Source organism: Crocodylus siamensis, chromosome 6 (assembly GCF_052110815.1).
Source record: "Crocodylus siamensis isolate JL-2025a chromosome 6, ASM5211081v1, whole genome shotgun sequence".
NCBI lineage: Eukaryota > Metazoa > Chordata > Crocodylia > Crocodylidae > Crocodylus > Crocodylus siamensis.
Genome location: NC_143400.1, coordinates 75,589,044 through 75,608,855, shown reverse-complemented (window position 1 = coordinate 75,608,855; position 19,812 = coordinate 75,589,044).

Below are 19,812 nucleotides of genomic sequence, written 5' to 3'. Positions count from 1 at the left end.
TTTGCCCCGAGAATAGGGCTCTGATGTTTCAGCCAAGCCTAAGGGCCCTTAAAGGCAATGAGATTGTTCTTTCCCCGCGTCGCCGATCCCGTTATCTCCTGCCACGTCTTGATGTCCTGTCAATGGGTGGGTCGCCTAGTGGGTCCCTCACTGTCCGGGTCCAACCCGGCAGATGTACACAGGGCTCCACCACCCCTGCACCTTGGCCTCACGCCACCTTTCCTGAGCTGACTCAGCAGAGTCCTGTGGCCTGTCATGCCAATCCAGCTTCCTCCCGGGGCCCGTCTCTTAAACGCCTAGGGTCGAGCCACTCTGGATACAGGTTGGCTCACGGCCCCTATCCCTGGTGCTCTATGCCCAGTCTGACCCCGCTTCCATAGTTTGGGCGGCAATCCTGCCCCGATCACGACCCCACGCCTGGGTCCTCGGCTCCCTTCCGGGTCGGTTGTTCACCTGGGTCCTGCGGCTGCTCCCACTCTCCGATGTCCTGGTTGAGCCCCTCCGCCTGCTGCTGGGAATTGCCACTGGCTCTCTCTCCCCGGAGCTCCTGGCTCTGGCCCTCTAATCCCCTCGGGACACTTCCGGGGACCGAGTTCCTCCCAAGCTGCCTGCTGCTTCTCTTCTCCGGGGCCATCTGCCCCCTCTGCTGCAGCCGACACCATTTTTATCTTCGCCGGCCGGCGTCTGGTGCTGACATCACTGGCCAGCCGCAGCTGCACATAAAGCCAGCTCACAAGCCGTGTGGGTTTCCCGGGGGTGTCGTTCCCTACTGCAGGTGAGTCACTGGCGTCACCCCGTTCCCCGGGACAGTAAGGATAGCCAGCATCTGGAATGGGCTTCCAAGGGAAGTGGTGCTCTCAGGAGTCTTTAAGAGGAGATTGGATAAGCATCTGGCTGGGGTCATATGATCCCAGTGCTCTTTCCTGCCATGGGCAAGGAGTTGGATTCGATCTATTGAGGTCCCTTCTGACCCTAACAATTATGAAACTATGCAAATACAGTGAAAATACTATCAGGCATGGTTCATGGAAGTCAAGAAGAGTGCACTCAATGATGAGCACTGCAATAGTCAGGATCTGCTAGGTCAGTACTGCTGTATTTATAGTGTAAGAAATATTTTATCTATCCTTTGAAGGCTACATCTTCAGCTGATGTAAATCAGGATAGTTTAATTAAAGTCAATAGAATTGTGTTAGTTTGTGGGGCTTTGGCATCTGAAAGTCCCACACAAAATTAGCCTTATCATAGCTGATTCTGCTCTTACTTAGCCCCAGTATAAAGCTAAAATAACTCCACAGAAGATGACAGTGTTAATCACAGGCTATGGTAAACTCATTCTTGGGATGGCTTAGAAAGCTGACACAGGCAAACCACCATCCACCCCTTTTCTGGTCCTAGGGCTAGAGCTTGTTTGCTCATAGAGCTCAATACAGTGCAGTGAATTCTAGTTTTTTCTCCTTCAGCCCCTCAAACACTTTCTAGGGTGAAGGGTAGACACAACTTAGGTCATCTAAGGATTTCTTAAATCTGGGGAAATCTTCTGCTCCTAATTTAGAAAAGGTTTAAGCTTGGCAATTCTTAGACTAAGAATTGGGCTCAGTTTGGTATATGATTACAAGTAGGAGGAGATTCAGGCCTAGATATTTAGAAGAGACAATGCTTGTTGCAAGAACCATTTCATTTTAAAAATCCTTTTGCTCTTTCATTTTTATACAAAATAAGGCCATCATCATAATAGAATTGTCAAGTTTTTGTTTTGCTTTGCTTTTGACATTACCTTGTGATCTGCGGTGACCCTGTCAGTAATGCTGAGCTGCATTTTGCCAGTGTTACAGACAAGAAGAAGGAATCTTTATGGATTACAGCGAGATGCAATATATACAGGAAAAATGTGTAGGTTCCCAAACTTTCAGGAAAATAGTCAAGTTAAAAATATATTTAAAACAACAACTATAAACCCAGAACCCATAATCTAAATAGTTATTGGAATATTCATACTAACAGAATATTAAAAAAAAAAAATCACATTCAGGTTTAATTGTTCTTGCTTTCTCTTTGTTTTCTGCATTGCTCTCAGCTTGAACTGTAAACACAGGACAATTATAATAGTTTAAAGACATTCTTGGATTTTATTTTTGTGTTTCTAGAAGGTGCTGAGGCATGGGCTAGGGACAGAAATTACATGTAAACTTGTATAAGTGATAAGAAACTAGTTCAAATCTGTTACACCACAGAAGTTCACCTAAACTGATTTCAAAATGCTGAAACTGGTTTCAGATAAACCTGGATTGATGTAGTATGGGACTTAACTGATTTAGTTTAATTCAGTTTATTGAACTTCTGTCCCAGATCCTGTACAGATTCAAGTTAACTCACAGTCCCTCAGCATCCCAGGATGCTTTGCACCTTCCTGGAAAGCCCCCCCTTGCAAGGGAAGTGGGCTAGCCTTGGCCCAAGCTGTCTGCTCCAGCAGAGCATGGAGGCATGCTCTAGTGTCCCCTGACTTCTGGCCTAGGCCATTGCAGGCACGTGGCTGCATTTCCGGAATCAGAAGTGAATGTCTGTTCACCTGCTTATCAGTTCAATCTATGCAGATTAGACTAACTTGTGAAGATTTAATTGATTCAGCCTCAGGCTTTTTGACTTTCTGTACTTAGCCACGATGTTCAAGTCATAGCTGTACACACCTTGCTGGGGAATGTTTATTTGTTTATCTTGGCCTTTACCACATAGCTTGGTACCAAGCTACCAGGAACACCAGGAGTTACGGTGCCTTTGGAGCCTCCTCCCAAGTTCACTCACAGAGCAATGTATTCCTTGGGGAGACATCCTGGCTTTACTGAACTCCTAATGATTTTAATGGTGCCAAAATTTCACCCTTAGTTCTTAGAGGTGTCACACAGTTCCAATATATTCATGCTTAACATAGAACGACAGTGGAAAAAGGTCTTCGCTAACTTGCTTTGGTGACATTTTTCTGGAGCTTGCTAAGATGCTGTTTAGCAAGATTTCCCATTGTTGCACAGATGATTCTAATAACAAGTTATTTGTTTTCAAAATAGGGCCCAGCTCCTTTTCATGGGTAATATTCCCATACACTGACATTTAACCGAGCTTTTCAAAGATGTGCTGAAAACATTTAACTTCTAGGCATTCTTCAATTTTTTTAAGTCTCATAACAGACTCTTAGGTTTTAATAGCTTATTGGAGAGAAATCTTCTTGGTAAACAATTCAATTTCCATTAAATCTGACAGGTCAGGCATATCAAAGCTGAAAGGAAAATGCGTGCCTCTTCTAGAAAAGGCAGTGCATTTATTGAACTTGTGAAAACTAGCTATATAGTGCTCTAGATTTTGAACATATTGGGAAACAAGAATAATTCTTCAAAACCACAAGATGATCAGATAACATTCAAGCACATATGCTGCATCTTAGACAATATATCTGTGAGTAACTATTTCCTTAAACTTCTGAATGGTTGTTTCATTTTAAAATAGAGTTAGAACTAAGTTGTTTAAAAAGAAATAGCTCTTTCTATGGAAGTCTGCAACCAAACTCATGCCTAAGGGTAGCACTCATCAGGAGAAGATGATTTCAGGAATTTATGAACATCCTGTTTTGATGGACAGTCATCATTTGGACTATACTGTATGGAGATTTGGAAATTAATTTTGGTTGATTATTTAATTTTTTCCAAATGATTTGGCAGAGTTTAAAATAGCAAGAAAAATAGGGGTAAGAAATTAAGATCTGTAAAATATAATTTTTGCTCGCTGTGGTCTTCATTTTCCCCCTGGAAAAGGCTAACAGATGCCTTCCTTTCATTTTCATACGCATTTCATTAATTTACATTCTCATGAAAATGAGAAGTAAAATGATTGGGGCTGACTCATTCCTGCAGCAACCATGAGTAATGCAAGCATTTTTAGATTTATCTCTAAACTTGTTTCTAATTCTAATTTGTGCCTACTATTCTGTGTAGTTGCTAAAATTAATTCTCAAATAAACTGACCATGTGGGAAATCCTGTTCTTCTCCCATTTCAATTTACAGTCTATTTCATTTAGTGCCCTAAACTTGGTCCAGACCCTTCTTTGAGCTGTATAAACTTTATTATGTGTTTCAGATATTAATCACTATTTGTGAAATCATTGTAAAGACTTTTTCTCTGACTTGCTTAAAGGTTAATCCCCTTGTCATTTTAAGTCAATGACCTCTCCTTTTTTTAATTAATTGCTATTGCTACTCCCTCAGTTTTTTTTATTTTTTTGCACAAATCACTTATGCCAAGCTAAGATGAAGTTTTCTTCACAACTTGGTTAACAAAAGCCTAAATCTCTTGTTTGTTTCTTGTCAGTATGCCAGAAACCTCTCTTAAATTTCATTAATGGTCTTCCTGTCAAGCAGACAACCAAATCAAATGTGTAGTTGGGTTTTATGATGATTTTATTGTCTGAAATTTCTGATTAAACAAAAATTAATAGCACAACCTTTATAGACATGTCTAAACTTTGAAAATTAACACTGGTTTTGAGTTCTCTGGGATCAATGTGTGTGCGTGCATGCACGCATGTGTGTGTGCACATGTATGTATGGAATTCACAAAGTCTCCTTGATTATTCTAGTGCCTAAATTTAAGTGATGTTTTTCCATTACCATTGCCAAAGCAGTGTTTGCTTTCATAGTCAAACTAAAGAAAACTTCTGGGCACATCAGACCAGAACAAAATCTAAATAATTAAACAAGCCAAGACAACTCTCATAGTAATAACATAACTTTTTGTTTCAGTGAACAGAGGGAAGTTTGCCTGGAAGTTTGCCATAGGAAGGAGCCAGGGAGCAGGAGACAGAGAGAGAGAGAGAGGCTGTGTGTTTCTTTTCTTTTCTTTCTTTGTTTTGTCTGCTACAGCCTAGGTGTCCTCTAGAAAGCATAGGAAGCATACATGGAGACTGGATCAACAGTTGCTAGCTGAGTGGGATGTGCCATGTTTGTGTTCCTCCCAGAGGGTCAAGACTGTGTCATGTGCACTAAGCGTAAGTTTGTATCCCTATTGGAGGAAAAGATTGACTGGTTAGAAGCACAAGTGTCCATGCTGCATGCCATCAGAGAAAAAGAAGAGTTCTGAGATAAGAGTTATGAGAAGATGGCATGGGAGAGGTAAAAGGTGAAAGAAAAGAAGTGACACCATGTGACCACTAGAAAAAGGAGGGTCCCTAGAATTCAGGAGGAACTGATTTAAGTCAATACCTGCTTTCACGCCCTCTGTTGTGGATTGGCTGGGGAAAAGCCAGAACTGAGGACATCATCAGGTAAAAACCAGAGGACTCAGCAGTTTAGATAGCAAGAAGCGCAGGGCCCCAGGGATGGAGGCTCTAAGACCACTGCACTAAGAGGGAAGAAGAGAGTGGCAGCGGCTCATGACTCCCTTCTGTGAAGGACAGAAACACCAATTTGTTGTTTGGATTTGGAGTCCTGGAAGGTGTACCGTTTGCCTGGAGCCAGTATTTAGGATGTCCTAAGAAGATTGCCAGAGGTCATCCGTCCCTCAGATCACTACCTTTTCCATCTTGTCCATGTAGGCACCAATACCAGGAATAACACTGAGCAGAGCAAAGGAGACTATGAGGTTCTTGGCAGAAGGATTAAGGAGCTTGGAGCACAAATGGTGCTCTCACCAATCCTCTCTGTGGAAGGTAAAAGCCCAGACAGGGATCACTGTATTATAGAAATACATTCCTGGTTGAGATGGTGGTATCAGGGATTGCTGAGTGACTGCTGAGTGAGTGATTGCTGCCTGGGCCTGACAGAAGCCCTGACAAGGGGCTGAGTCAGCCCAGGCCCAGAAGGGTATAAAAGGAGACTCCCCAGGTAAACAGGGAGCCTATGACCAGGGAGCCAGTGAACAGGGACTGCAAACAAGGGAAGTAATTTTCAGGCAGTTTGCAGGCCAGTTCCTAGGTCAGTTTAGTAGTAGCATATCCTATTACCATATGGACACGTCATACCCTACGGCTTCCTACCTCAGCCCCAGCTGGTGCTCCCTTCCCACTGAGGTCTCCACCCAGATGAAACCCATGGTTCCAGCCTCCACCCAGATGGACCCCCTGGCTCTGGGCTGTGGGGGCTGCCTGATACGGGTGCCAGCAACTGGGAATGGGAGCAAGGTCACCCCCACCTGTGGTTATGCTCCTTAGTCCCCCCAGGTGACTGAGGTCCAGGCCCAGGTAGGCAGACTTTGTACCATCAGGGCCCACCAGCAGGAGATTGATGACTACTATCATCAGGCTCTTCTCCTGAAGAACGAAGAGAAAAGTGTAGGGATGCCTGATTCTGTGAAGCTGGACAACAGGAAGATCAACTGGGAGCAGCACCCAGGGGATGCTTGGAAGGTGGTCATCTCAGGTCCCAAGATGCTCCAGGGTTACTCCTCCCTTGGAACTGAGCAATAGGTATGCGCGTCTTACATCACCAGCAGAGACATCAGCAGAAGCACCGGCTCTGGATGAGGGACAATAGCTAGCTGCCACCCCTAAGAAGAGATGCAGGGTGGTCGTGGTGGGCAACTCCCTCCTGAGAGGGACAGAGGGAGTGATCTGCCTGCTCCCTGGCCTGTGAGGTCTGCTGCCTCCTAGGGGCCTGTATCCAGGATGTGGCAGAAAGGATTCCTAAATTTGTCCGGCCCTCTGACCGCTACCCCATGCTTCTCATCCACATGGGCATGAATAACACAGCTCAGTGCAATTCTGGCTGGGTCATGAGTGACTACAGGGCTCTGGGGGCTGGGCTTAGAGGGTGGGGGGCACAGGTAGTTTTTTCCTTGATCCTTCCATTCACAGGTCACGGGCACAGGAGGGAGAGATGTACTGAAGAAGTCAACAGAAGACTACAGCACTGGTGTCACTGTAAAGGCTTTGGGCTTCTTTGATTACAGTCTGCACTTCAGAGAGCGAGGCAGAGGTTTGTTGGGAAGGGATGAACTCCACCTGACTCTGATGGGAAAGAAGCTCTTCTCAGCCAGAATGGCTGACCTGCTTGACAGGGCTTTAAACTAAGATCACCACGGGATGGGCAGACAATCACTAGTGAAAGCCCTGGAAGTGACAACCACAAAATCAGCAGGTCAGGTAACACAAAGGAACTCACTCCTACCCCAGCCCAAGGATGGGACTCTAAGAGGACCGGGAAGCCCAGGGCTTCTGATAGCAGGTTTAGCTGCCTGTACACAAATGCCAGAAGCATGGGGAACAAACAGGAGGAACTGGTCTTTCTGCTAAGCAAAAATTAATACAATCTCATAGGGATAACAGAGACCTGGTGGGACTCCACCTATGAATAGACCATAGGTATTGACGGTTATTCCTAGTCATCACCGTCACCATCAGACTTCATGGGTCTTCAGGTGACTGAGGAGCCTGATTCACACACATTCTTCAACAATGGGGGCATGTTGTTGCACAGGAGAGTGGGAGTCGCAGCCCTGGGTTGATATCCTTCTCCTTCCTTCGCCACCTCCATTCCACCTCAGTATCAAGTCGTTGGGGCCTCAAAGTGGTGTGCACCTTGGTGGACCAGGTGGCACCACACTGAATGGTCATCAGCTTGTTCCTCCCAGCCGTTAGTGTCAGTGCCTCTGTGCTTGAGGGTGACCTTGAGTGTGTCTTTGTAACATTTCCTTTGGCCACCCTTGGCCAATGGAGAGCTGGGAAAAAGGAATCTGGCAAGGGAGGTGGTTCTCAGACATCTGGATGCAGTGGCCTGTCCACTGGAGTTGATTTTCAAGAGCAAGGCTTTGATACTGGTGGACACTGCTTCATGGATGTAGCTGGTGAACACAGCTTGTACAGGAAGGATCATGTTGCAAAGAAGGGTGTAGCTTTCTATGTGAAGGAGCAGTACACTTCCCTATAAGCAGAGATTGGCACCCAAGGAGGGTGACTTGGGACCCTCTGGGTTAGAATATGGGGAGAACATGGTGAAGAGGATATAACCGTAGGAGTCTATTACAGATCCCCTAACCAAGAGGAAGAGCTTTACCATGAATTTGCTAGGGAACTGGCAGAGGCTGTGTGCTTTCAGTGCATGGTCATCATGGACGACTTCAATCACCCTGACATCTCATGGGAAGAGCAATCAGTCAAATGTGATTGGTCACAAAGTTTTCTCACTTGCACTGACAAACTCTATTTGACTCAAGAAGTTTATGGGCCGACAAGAGGTAAGGCACCAATGGATCTAGTACTGACCAAAGGGGATGATCTAGACTTGAGATTGAAGGGAAGCTTTGTGACAGTGATTATGAGTTGATCACTTTATCCATTGCAAAGCTGGCAAATCAGTCAGCAATGCAGAAATCCTTGACCTTAGGAAAGCTGACTTTCACAAGCTCAGGAGGTTGGTTGTTGAGGCCCTGAGAAACCATGATCTGACAGGGAGGGGAGTCCACAGGGAAGTGGTCGCTTCTTAAGGACAAGATCTTAAAAGCACAAGGGAAGTCTATTCCAGCCCTTAGAAAAGGTAGCAAAAGGGCTGGGAGATCTCCTTGGCTCAGTAGGGAACCATGGACCTCCTGAATCTGAAAAGAGATGCTTATAAGGGTTGGAAGTCAGGAACTACCTCTAAGGAGAATTATGTAGCACTGGCCTGCACCTGTAGGGAGCAGACCAGAAAAGCCAAAGCTGAAATCAAACTCAAATTGGCTATGGGAATCAAGGACAATAAAAAGTCCTTCTTCAAATATGTGGGAAGTCAGAAAAAAACCAGGGGCAATATCGGACCCTTGCTGAACCAAATAGGCCAGCTGACAACTGACACCTAGGAAAAAGATAATCTCAACTATTTGCATTGTTTTTTCACAAGCCCAAGGGGATCACCCTGACTGACAGGATGCAGGACTACCAGGGTAAGGGTTATCATATACCTATAACTGGTGAAGATCTTGTGAGGGAACAGCTTGAGAGGCTGGACATCCATAAGTCAGCTGGCCTGGACGGAATGCACCCAAGAGTGCTAAAAGAGTTGACTGACATCATAGCACGAGCAACAGCGAGGATATTTGAGAATTCCTGGTATTTGGAAGAGGTTCCGAAAGATTGGAACAGAGCCAATGTGGTGTTTATCTTCAAGAAAGGAAGGAAGGGAGATCTAGGGAACTACAGGCCAAGCAGTTTGACCTCAATCCCTGGGAAGATCTTGGAAAAAATAATCAAAGAAACCATCAACAGTCTAACGGAAGGCAACATGCTGAGAGATAGCCAACATGGCTTTGTTGCAGGTAGGTCTTGCCTGGCCAACCTCATTTCCTGGATACATCACCTGGACAAAGGAGAAGAGGTTGATGTCATATAGTTAGATTTAAAAAAAAGCCTTTGACTTGGTCTCCCATGATGTTCTCATGGTAAAATTGGGGAACTGTGGCCTTGACAACCTTATGGTCTGATTGCTGGGGAACTGGCTGTGACTCTATAGAGAGTGATAGTCGATGGAACTGAGTCAACATGGTGCATGGTTTCATAGTTTCTAGCATCAGAAGGGACCTGAGTAGATCATCTAGTCTGACCCCCTGCCATGGCAGGAAAGACTACTGGGGTCAAATGACCCCAGCAAGGTGTACATCTAACCTCCTTTTAAAGACCCCCAGGGTAGGGGCCAGCACCACTTCTCTTGGAAGTTGGTTCCAGATCCTAGCCGCCCTGACCATAAAGTAGTGCCTCTTGATATCTAGCCTAAATCTACCCTCTGCCAGCTTGTGACCGTTATTCCTGGTCACTCCTGGCAGTGCTCGGGGGAACAGGGAGTCCCCCAGTGCCTGCTGATCCTCCCTGACTAGTTTGTAATAGGCTACTAGATCCCCCCTCAGCCTTCTCTTCTGGAGGCTGAACAGGTCCCATAGCCTCTCCTCATAAGGCCTTCCCTGCTTCCCCCTGATCATATGAGTGGCCCGCCTCTGGACCCTCTCCATGTTGTCCACATCCCTCTTGAAGTGCGGCGCCCAGAACTGGATGCAGTACTCCAACTGCGGCCTGACCCAGTGCTGCATAGAGGGGGAGTATCACCTCCTTGGACCTGCTTGAGATGCATCTGTGGATGCATGACAAGGTATGGTTGGCCTTCCTGACTGCATCCCCACACTGCCAGCCCATGTTCATTTTGGAGTCAATGATGACTCCAAGATCCTTTTCTGCCTCTGTACTGACAAGAAGGGAGTTCCCCAAGCTGTAGGTATGGTGCTGGTTGTTTCTCCCCAGGTGCATCACTTTGCACTTGTCGGTGTTGAATCCCATCCTATTCTCATCCGCCCACCCCTGTAACCTGTCTAGGTCAGATTACAGCCTATTCCTCCCTTCTACCATGCCCACATCCCCCACATCTTAGTGTCATCAGCAAATTTGAAAAAGGGTGCTTTTTACCCCCTCATCCAAGTCACTGATGAAGATGTTGAACAGTGTGGGCCCGAAGATCGAGCCCTGAGGAACCCCACAGTGGTGACCAGTGGTGTCCCCCAGGGCTTAGTACTTGGACTAGTACTCTTTAATATACTCATAAATGATCTGGCTTTGGGTGTCAGAAGCAGACTAGCTAAGTTCATGGACGACACCAAATTATGGGGAAGTGTGGTCACTCTAGAGGATAGGCTGGCAATTCAGGCCAACCTGGACATGCTTGCAAAGTGGGCAAATCAAAACTTGATGACATTCAACACAGAGAAATGCAAGGTGCTCCACCTTGGGAGAAAAAACCCACACCATACTTATAGGCTCATACATTCATTAGTACCATGACTGAAAGGGACTTGGGGGTTGAACTTGAGCTACCAATGCAATGCCACAGCTGGCAAAGCAAATAAAACTCTGGCTTGCACCTACAGATGCATCTCAAGCAATACCCAAGAAGTCTCAAGTCAAGCAAGACCCAAGTCACATCCTGTAAAAAGAACTCTGATCTGATTTTGGTGGGACAGCTCTTATGACTGGAACATCAACATTGATTGACATGCTCAGTTTTGGAAGGACAAGATTAGAAAGAAAGGGGTAGCATTGCCTTGTATGTAAAAAAAATACACTTTTCCCCGGTTCAGGAGGAAGAAGGTAGAAGATCAGAATGTATTTGAGTAAAGATAAAAAAGGAAAGATACAACAGTGTTAAAATCAAGGGGAATTATAGACTGCCAAGTCAGGAAAAAGAGATAGATGATGCAGTCTTTGAGGAAGTGACAAAATCATCCAAACTTTATGAGACAGTAGAGATGGGAGACCTCCATTTTATGGCCATCTGCTGGAAGAATAATACAGCCAAAGATAAAACGTCAACGTAGTTCCTAACTTGTATGGAGGACAACTTTGTGTTCCAGAAGGTTGAGGATACAGCTAGGGGATCATCTATCTTGGATCTTTTCCTGCCTAGTAGGGAAAAACTGGTGGAAGATGTGAAGGAATTTTGGATATGATCATGATGTGACAGAAATCCAGATCCTGAGACAGGCATAGCATAACGTCAGCAGAACTAAGCCACAGGTTTTCAAAAAAACCCAATTTCAACTGACTCAAGGAGATGGTAGGCATGGTGCCAAAGTGGGGTGATGAGGGACAGGACAGACTGAAGGATAAAGGGGATCAGAAGGCCTGGAAGCTTCTAAAGGCCACAGAACTGGAAGCCCAACAAGAAGCTATTCTGACATGATGGAAACACAAGAAGAATAGCAAAAGACAAATGTGACTGCACAAAGAGATTCTAAAATCCCTCAAATGCAAAAAGAAAGCATACAGGTAATGGAAAGATGGGCAGGTCACTAAGGAAGCATACGGAAACAGCAAGAACTTGCAGAGACAAAATCAAGGCAAAAGCAAAGGCAAAAAATGAGCTTCACCTGGTGAGGGAAGTTAAGAACAAGAAGAAAAGGTTCTATAAGTATGTTAACCAGAAAAGAAAGATCAAGGAAGGGGTTCACTGTTAAATACATAAGGGGAACTCTTAAAAGAAGATGCAAAGAAAAAGTAGAGCTGCTCAACAGCTACTTTACCACAGTCTTCACAAAATAAAAATAGCTGTAACCAGATACCTCATAAGGATTATTTGGGTAAGGAAGGGGGCAAGCTGAGGGCTGAGGTAACAAAAATGACCATCAAAGAGTTTTTGATGTGTCTGAATTAATTCAAATCAGCAGCGTCTGATGAACTTCATACCAGGGTACTGAAGGAAGTAGCAGAGGAAATCTTGGAACCTTTGGCAATAATATTTATGAAGCCATAGGAGACAGGCAAGGTACCAGTGGATTGAAAAAAGGGAGAACAAACTGCCTCTCTTTAAAAAAGGCAGAAAAGACAGCCAAGGAACTATAGATCTGTTAGTCTTAACTCAATACGCAGGGAGTTACTGGAGCATACCATAAGGAAGTCCATTTGCAAGCATCTGGAAAGGCTGATTGTGAATGGCCAGCATATATTTACTATGAAAAAATTGTGCCAAACAGACTTGATCTCCTTCAACAAGATAACTAGTTGCGTGGAGGAAGGGAATGCATTGGATATAGACTATCTGGACTTCAGCAAGGCTTTTGACAAAGTTCCCCATGACCTTCTCATAAACAAATTGGAGAAATGTGGGAAGGACAAAACTACTACAAGGTGGATAGACAACTAGCTCAATAGCCTCAAGCAAAGGATAATTATACATGGATTCATGTCAGAATGGTAGGAGGTTTCAGGTGGAGTCCCATAGGGGTCTTTCCTGGGCCCAGTGCTGTTCAATGTGCTCATTAACAATTTGGATGCTGGAACAAAGAGCTTCTTGAGCATTGTGTAAATGCTGTGAAAGTGGGAAGGATTGTGAATGCACTGGAGGTCAGAAGTGCAATTTCAGAAGGATCTTGACACATTGCAAAGCTGGGCTGGAGCTAACAGGATGAAGTTCAATGCTGACAAATGCAAGGCTCTAAATCTCAGGAAGAATAATCAAAAACATAAATACTAAATAGGTGACACCATGGGTGATTGGCAGCAGAAGGATCAAAGGATGTTTATACATGTGCTTATAGACATGTTTATACATGTGCTCTGGGAGGCGGGGGTTAAGGGGGGTGCTTTAATTAGAGTGGCTCTTGGAGCCACTCTGAATAAAGCGTCCAAAGCATCACGTGTATCAGCGTCCCTATGCTGAAAAAAAATGGCAATGAGGGCACTTTAACTAAAGCTTGTTCAATGAGCTTTAGTTAAGGTGCCCCCATCAGCATTTTAAAGCTCAGGGATATTGATATGTGTGACACTGGAGTCTTTCGGAGCACAGTAATTACCATACTCCAGCAGACTAAATTAACTGAGTCTGCTCCAATGTGCTGTAACACTGTGTCAAACAAGCCTTGATCCCATGATCACCTCTTGGCCAAACTGCCCAGTTGTGGCCTTGGCTTCACCACGATCGGCTGGCTGGGAAATTGGCTTCGTGGTCGGACCCAGAGGGTTGTGATTGATGGCAGTCACTCATCGTGGTGCCCTGTGACCAGTGGGGTCCCTCAAGGCTCTGTCCTGGGACCCATTCTGTTCAACATCTTCATTAACGATGTGGACATTGGAGTCAGGAGTGGACTGGCCAAGTTCGCCGATGACACCAAACTTTGGGGCAAAGCATCCACGCCAGAAGATAGGCGGGTGATCCAGGCTGACCTGGACAAGCTCAGCAAATGGGCAGACGAGAACCTCATGGTGTTTAACACTTAAAAATGCAAGGTTCTCCACCTTGGGAGGAAAAACCTGCATCACCTTTATAGGCTCGGCAGTGCTACGTTGGATAGCACTACTGAAGAAAGAGACTTGGGGGTCATCATTGACCACAAGATGAACATGAGCCTGCAATGCGATGCTGCGGCTAATAAAGCGACCAAAACGTTGGCTTGCATCCATAGATGCTTCTCGAGCAAATCCTGGGATGTCATTCTCCCCTTGTACTCGGCCTTGTTGAGGCCGCAGCTGGAGTACTGCATCCAGTTTTGGGCTCCACAATTCAAAAAGGATGTGGAGAAGCTTGAGAGAGTCCAGAGGAGAGCCACGCGCATGATCAGAGGTCAGGAAAACAGATCTTATGATGACAGGCTGAGAACCACGGGACTCTTTAGCCTGGAAAAGCGCAGGCTCAGGGGTGATCTGATGGCCACCTATAAGTTTATCAGGGGTGAACACCAGGATCTGGGGGAACGTCTGTTCACCAGAGCGCCCCAAGGGATGACGCAGTCGAACGGTCACAAACTCCTGCAAGACCGTTTCAGGCTGGACATAAGGAAGAATTTCTTTACTGTCCGAGCCCCCAAGGTCTGGAACAGTCTGCCAGCGGAGGTGGTTCAAGCACCTACATTGAACACCTTCAAGAGTAAATTGGATGCCCCTGCCTTTGGGCAGGGTGCTGGACTCGATGATCTCCCGAGGTCCCTTCCAGCCCCAATGTCTATGAAATCTATGAAATCTATGAAGTATGTGTATAGCTGCCCCGTGAGCCTCGATAGATTATAGACTCAATAGACACTGCAGTGTGACATACCTGCACAAGGGCCAAATGTAGTTTGGGGCTGTATTAATAGGAATATTAAGTACAAGACATAGGAGGTGATAGTACTGCTTTGCTCAGTACTGGTTAGGCCTCATCTAGAGAATTGTGTACAGTTTTGGGCCCAATATTTTAAAAAGGACATGGAGAAGTTAAGAGTGGGTCCAGAGGCAGGTAAAAAAAATGAAAAAGGGCTTGGAAGGCAAGTGATTCAAGGAGAGGCTGAAGGAAATAAGCATAATCAGCTTGTGGAAAAGGTGCTTAAGAGGGGACATGATAGTTGCCTTCAAATATCTGAAGGGTTATCATAAAGATTAGGGAGAATACCTTCTCTCTTTTGCTGCAGAAGGCAGTATGTGAACCAATGGCTTGAAGTTGTAGCAAAGTAGGTTTAGCTTGGATATCAGAAAAATCTTTTTCATTGTTAGAACAGTGAGGCAGTGGAATAAATTGCCTGTGGAAGTTGGGGAACTTGAGTGGTTCAAGAAGAGGTTGGATAAGCATTGGTGAGGGAAGATCCAGGAGTAGCTATGCCTATGTCTTGCTATGGGTATTCGCCATTTTTCTGGCATTTGCTGGTTGTCACCTGAGGCCAGGAAGGATTTTTCCCCCTCCTGTTGCTACTGGTGTCAGGATTTATTTATTTTTTTGCCTTCTTCAGAAGAATTGGGTGTTAGGTGTCACCAAGGCTAGGGATTTTGACTTGAGTATCCTGATACTGGGACACAAATCTGGAGGTTCCTGGCTAGAGTGTCTTGGTCCTCTGCTCAGAGTCAAATTGATCACTGCATTTGGGGTCCAGAAGGAACAGTCAGACAGGTTAGGTTGCTTTGCTTTGCCTTGTAATTCTGTGACATAGTTGATTGTGTTGTTTTAGTAACAGATTAGACAAAGATTTTTATGGAATGGTTTGGATAGGGATGATCTTGCCCCAGGCAGGCAGTAGTATTAGATGACCCCCTGAGGTCCCTTCCAGCCCTACTTTTCTATGACTCTATGACTCTTTTTTATATTTCAAGTATATTTAACTTGAAATATAAAAAAGTATATTATACGATGAAGTTCCCTGGTTTCCTTGTTCATTAACCCTATTACAGCTGTCTCCATTTATTTCAATACTCTATCAGCTCAAAACTTCTCCCCAAGTGCCACTGCTCTTAGAGTTCCCTGAGGATTGTTCAGATCACCCATTAGACCAGTAGAGGCCAACATTTTTGGCAGGTGTGCCACAAATTAGCCCCCTACTGTCCCCAACTGCCATACCGATTTCTTTCCCCTGCCTGCTCTGCTTTCTGCTTCTTTTCCTATGTCCTTGCCAAATGTGCTGTTTTACTTCCTGCCCTGTCTGCTGAGATCCTTCCCTCATCCGCCACACAGCACACACAGAGACTGCCGAGGCCACGTCTGGCAGTTGTGCTGCAAGTTGGCCACCCTGCACTAGACTACCACTTCAAAAACCATTCCCACCACTCTTACATCCAAGAGGGGAAATGAGTCATGTTCAGTGACTGAACAGAACTGGCATAACCCTTTTTTATCAGGCTCCACATCTGTTAAAGGTAAAGTGGACTATACCAGTAAAAATTGCCATACTCTTACAGGTTCCATGTGACCCTTCAAAATGAACGGTGGGGATTCTAACTTTTGAACAGTGGACAGCATTGTTTGCTAGCGCTAGTGGTTCATGATATTGAAACATATTGGCTCTGGTTTCTCCCATTGTTTCTGTTTCAGGATGTCATCTTAAAAGCCCAGACTCTGCAGAAGTGTAATTTTTCAACTTTTGAACAGATTAAATTTTTTCTTTTGAAGGCTTCATGAGATCTCTTTAAGTAGCTTTGGCTGTTTACAAGCAGTGATTGTCTTAGAAGCAACTGATTTTCATTTCTTTCTGTTTAAAGACTGTGAATAATTACGGATACTAGACCCACAGAAATGTTTATTCACAATCACACAGCAGAATTATTCACAAAAGGAAAATAAAAAGAACAGGAAGCTTCTGTATCCATAAATCATCTTGGATTATTTTTAGGGCAACATTTTCAAAAGAATAACTACAGAGTTTAAATCCAGTTTTAAAAAGTATTTTTGGCATTTGGTATTGTTTCTTTTACTGTAGAAGAATGGTGCATAGGCTCCTAAACCATATCTGAAATAGGACTTAGGGGATGTCTAGACCACAAAATTTACCATCTGTGGTAGCAGGAGCCTCAAACTTCCCATGATGCTCTGCACAGGCTTCCTTCTGAAATGGAAGCAATGTAGCTGCTTCCACATACTGTCATAGGTGGGCCCTTTGATGCTGCTGAATTGTCATTCAGCATGGAACAGGGCAGTTTATTAGAGGGACCACCAGTGATCATGGTACATTTTTGTTTTAGACATGGCCTCAAGCTCCTGAGTGACTTTTCAGGAAAATGCTTGCAGATATCTTCTGATTCAGCAGTAACATGCTGTGGCAGGGTGCACCCTAGGGGTGCCGTGAACTCCCCTAGTGCCCCCTACCGTGCTAAGCTAGTGTCAATTCACACTCACCTTCTGACCCGCCACGTCTTTGATGTTAGTATTGTTTTAAGGGATGCTGCCTTTTGTCTTTTTTGACACGGTGCCCTGATATATCCCGGTCTGTGGTGACTTGGTGTCTTAAGTGACTTGGTGCACTAAAGCCTTAGGGGCTACGTGTGGCTCCAAACACCCCTGTACCACGCCCCAAGCCTTGCAGATGTACCAGACATTGTCTTGTCAATTTTCCCCTTGGCGCCCTCATGGGCGCCCCTTGGCTCATTTTGCAATTGCCCGCACCCCCACGGGCTCCCTGACTTGTCTCACAATGACCCACGCCCTCGCGGATGCTCCCTGGCCCCTCTTTTCTCACAGTTGCCCGCGCTCCCCGTGGACGTTCCCTGGCCTCTCTTGCAACCTTGCCCACACTGGGGCCTTCCCTCATGACCGTGCCCACACTGGGGCCTCTCACAATTGGGGCTCAGGTGGCTGTAGCTGTGCCTGGCCCCCAAATCCCCTCCTCAGGTCTAGAAGTTCCTGTGGGGCTCAGGCAGCCTCGGCCTTACCTGGCCCCCAATCCTCTGTGCCCCTTCTCAGGGCTGGGGTCAGTGCACCCCTGAATGTTGTGCCCTCTCTGGCACCAGGGCTCCCACACTACCGTGGAGCCTCTATGAGGCCTCCTCCAACTCCTGATAGTCTCACTCAGTCCTCCGGACTTATAAAACTACAAACAGAAAACTCAAGCCCCTGGGGTACAACGTAAACTCTAAGCCATCTGGCTAACCATCATTCAAATCCCTACCAGTGCTTCCTCCACCCGGTATCCTCGAACAGAAGCTGCTCAGGCCATCGGCTTCTCTATTCAGCTTACTCCAGCAGAGCTCCTTCTTCCTTGGCTGCTAGCAGGGAACTGCCTCCCTGCCCTCAGCCTGGATTACATTTATATAGGTCAGGTCTTGCCCCCTTCTGGTCAGCTGACCAACTGCGGTTGCCCCAGCAACTGGCACCTGTACCTCTTTATAGGAGCAGGGCACTTGAGTGCCCTGCGACACACCTCCCCCGCTAAGTTCAAGACTCACTAGGAGCAGGGTACTGAAGTGCCCTGTAACACATGCATATTTCTGAGTGGAGGTTTTTCCCCCCCAGAAATACAGTGTCTGAATGGGTTTATCATGAAACAGAATAAGTGCCATTTACATTTGCTTTGAGCAAAGCAGCAGCTTTGACAGTGTCTACCCTCATTTGATTTTTCAATTCTAAACTCTGTTCATCACATTAAATACTGATGGACAGTTTGTTCCTGGTAAACGCAGAACAACTCTGTATATAGTATAATAAACATATACTGACTGATAAATCGAGAACCCAGAACATTTTAAGTATCATGAAAGATAATCCTACAATGCTGGAATATCCTATGGAAATTGGAACATGTGGACATTTTACCTATCCTTGAAATGTAGCCTTCCTAAAGTAGATGGCAGTAGCTGTTACAGAATGCACAACATAACAGGATAGAGGGTGAAGAACACCATAGTCAACTGAAAGCACATGGGAGAAAGTTAATTCCTGAGTTGGAATTTAGCTGTCATGCTCTATGCTTCTAGGCAATCAACCCCATGCTTAATATCAGAACCAACTGGAATCAAGTCTCATCTTAAGGAGACTTCTAGCAAGGCACAACCATTCAGTATAAATAACATAAATATCAGTCACTACCAGTTTAAGAACAGTATCCACAGAGAAGTTTATATTCCCAAAGACACAAATGTAGAAATAAAACTTCTCATTGTTTACATTTTTTGTGCCTCAAAAAATGTTTAATAGATTTCATGGATTTCATAGACATTAGGGCTGGAAGGGACCTCAGGAGATCATCGAGTCCAGCCCCCTGCCCAAAGGGCAGGAAGTCAGCTGGGGTCATAGGATCCCAGCAAGATAAGCATCCAATTTACTCTTGAAGGTGTTCAATGTAGGTGCTTGAACCACCTCCGCTGGCAGACTGTTCCAGACCTTGGGGGCTCGGACAGTAAAGAAATTCTTCCTTATGTCCAGCCTGAAACGGTCTTGCAGGAGTTTGTGACCGTTCGACCTCGTCATCCCTTGGGGCACTCTGGTGAACAAACGTTCCCCCAGATCCTGGTGGTCACCCCTGATAAACTTATAGGTGGCCATCAGATCACCCCTGAGCCTGCGCTTTTCCAGGCTAAAGAGTCCCATGGCTCTCAGCTTGTCATCGTAAGATCTGTTTTCCTGACCCCTGATTATGTGCGTGGCTCTCCTCTGGACTCTCTCAAGCTTCTCCACATCCTTTTTGAATTGTGGAGCCCAAAACTGGATGCAGTACTCCAGCTGCGGCCTCACCAAGGCCGAGTACAAGGGGAGAATGACGTCCCAGGATTTACTCGAGAAGCATCTATGGATGCAAGCCAATGTTTTGGTCACTTTACTAGCTGCAGCATCGCATTGCAGGCTCATGTTCATCTTGTGGTCAATGATGACCCCCAAGTCTCTTTCTTCTGTAGTGCTATCCAATGTAGCACTGCCGAGCCTATAGGGAAGCTACAGGTTTTTCCTCCCAAGGTGGAGAACCTTGCATTTTTCAGTGTTAAACACCATCAGGTTCTCGTCCGCCCATTTGCTGAGCTTGTCCAGGTCAGCCTGGATCACCCGCCTATCTTCTGGCGTGGATGCCTTGCCCCAAAGTTTGGTGTCATCGGCGAACTTGGCCAGTCCACTCCTGACTCCAATGTCCACATCGTTAATGAAGATGTTGAACAG